This window comes from Elephantulus edwardii, unplaced genomic scaffold (assembly GCF_000299155.1).
Source record: "Elephantulus edwardii isolate Elephantulus edwardi_28Jun2011 unplaced genomic scaffold, EleEdw1.0 scaffold00080, whole genome shotgun sequence".
Taxonomy (NCBI): domain Eukaryota; kingdom Metazoa; phylum Chordata; class Mammalia; order Macroscelidea; family Macroscelididae; genus Elephantulus; species Elephantulus edwardii.
Genome location: NW_006399830.1, coordinates 5,776,584 through 5,778,717, shown reverse-complemented (window position 1 = coordinate 5,778,717; position 2,134 = coordinate 5,776,584). Strand labels below are relative to the sequence as shown.

Below are 2,134 nucleotides of genomic sequence, written 5' to 3'. Positions count from 1 at the left end.
GCATAGCAAGTGACTGAAAAGACCAAAGTCTGAATCAGGCCCACGTTAGTCCTCAAACGAACATAATTGCCCCTCAGTAATTTGAAGAGATCCCTGACACAAACTGTGCCCGTGCAGTATGTCTCCTGCTCTCCTGACTGGTGGTGAAAAGTGTATTTATTGTGGATCCAAATAATATGAAGTCATCATTCATCACCAAAACCAGAATTTGCATCCACTGATTCTCCTTCAGTATTTCTTTTTCACTATACAGCTTTCTCAGGAATATGAGGCCATTGAAAAGACCAGGCATGGTCTGGCCTAGACACACATCTTAGTCAACAGAATGGTACGCATCTTTGCTTTTTAAGCTAGGCCTGGATCCTGATAAATTTTCTTTTGCTCTCTCCAAAGTACTGCAATATTTAGTGCCCAAAGCCTCTCCCTGTAGCTGATCAGAAGTTATTTTTATTAACCAGGGGTCTCCACCCTCTACAGTTACATTTTCAGGTAAGGACAATGAGAATTTGAGGTAGGAATGTGGCCCCAGAAGCTATCCATCTAAAACACACAAAATAGGAGCTCTGGTGGCCTAGTGGCAAGAAGCTACACTGCAATCCCAGAGGTACGCAGTTTGAATTCACCAGATGCTCTGCTGGAGAAGGAGGGACAATCTCCTCCTGTACCAGTCAGATCCCATTTGACAGTACACACACACACAAAATAATAAAAAAATAAAATAATTAAAAAAAACCACACACGAAATAATCAAGTTCATTTCTCCTCCCCACCCCATAAAAACCTCCAAACATCCACTGCCATTGAGTTTATTTCAACGCACATTGACTGTAGGACAGAGAACTGCCCCACAGGCAACAACAGGCCTTCATGGTTTAAAATTATATACAAGAAGGGAGGAAACCGCTGCCATCAAGTTGATTTCCATCCACGGCAACCCTCTACCTAGTTTCTGAAGCTGTACATCTTGATGGGAGGACACTGCCCATCCTTTTCCTGAGGAGCAGTTAGCGGTAGACTGGAACCACTGACCTTTTCAACAACACAACGCTGACTGAAAGCATCACGCCCAGAAAAAGCAGGGGCTGGCATCACTGCGGGTCTCTGGAGACTGCCGAGTCAGAGCGAAGGGCCAAGGGCGGGCTTCCAGATGCAGAGAAGGGAGGGTGCTGCGTGTATGGTTAGGGGCGGGGGTCAGGGTCTAGCGAGGGAGGGGCGCGGCTTGTGGGGAATGAGTGGGACGAGGTAGGCCTGCGGGTGGAGTGGCACAGAGAAGGGAGACGAGGAGGGGCGGATATGAAACACAGAGGGGAGAAGGCAGGGAAAGGGAGTTAAGGGCTTGGTTACTAGCGGTGGAGAGTAGGATGAGGACCCCAGAGAGGGAGAGGAGGAAGAGGGGGGCTATTGACCCGGGAGAGGACGGGGAAAGGGGCGTAGGAAAGGATGTGGGCACCGAAAAGGAGGGAAGGGATATGGACCTGGGAGAAGGGAGGGGATAGAACAAGGACCCCAAGAGGTAGGCCAGCGGGTGGGCAAGGGTAGGTAACCAACCCCAGGGTTATCTCTAAATTGCCCCCCACTTCAGTTTCTAGATGGCAAGTTCTTGACAGCCACCCAGGTTAACATGAAAGCATTCCACCCTATAATCTGGCGGCCTCAGCCAGGAGTCCTTGTATCTGTGACTGGGGTTGGGGGTGGGGGGATACTCTGTGCCTCCTCTAGCGCCCCATTGGACTTGAGGGATACTTTCTTGGCCCGCTCCACCTTGTCTCTGTGTCACCCACGCTGTGGAAGGACATTTGGCCCTAGGAGGCTAACACACCGCTCCCCAGCACCCTCTCCAGTGGCGCGCGGCAGGTGCCATCCTGCCACACCTTAGCTACTTTTAGGAGGGGGGACTTTGCAGGGGTGAACTCGGAAAAGGGGAGGGGCAAGAGACATGGGCCAGAGAGGGGCGGGGGTGCAGACTGAAGAGAGGATGACGCAGAGAGGGAAGTGGGGGTGCCATCAAGAAAGAGGAGAGAGGGACAAGGACTAGGAAGGAGGGGGTGCAGACTCCAGGAGGGAGCAGGGAAGGAAGACAGGGATTTGGGAGGGGACCTGAAGTTGGGGAGAAGGGGGATGCGGATGGTGGGGG

General features: G+C 51.7%; 1 protein-coding gene across 1 annotated transcript in view; it reads left to right on the top strand.

The window, feature by feature from the left end:
* TMEM130 (transmembrane protein 130) overlaps positions 1–2,134 on the top strand; it is a 17,864-nt gene that overhangs the window by 4,482 nt on the left and 11,248 nt on the right. The window lies entirely within an intron of this gene.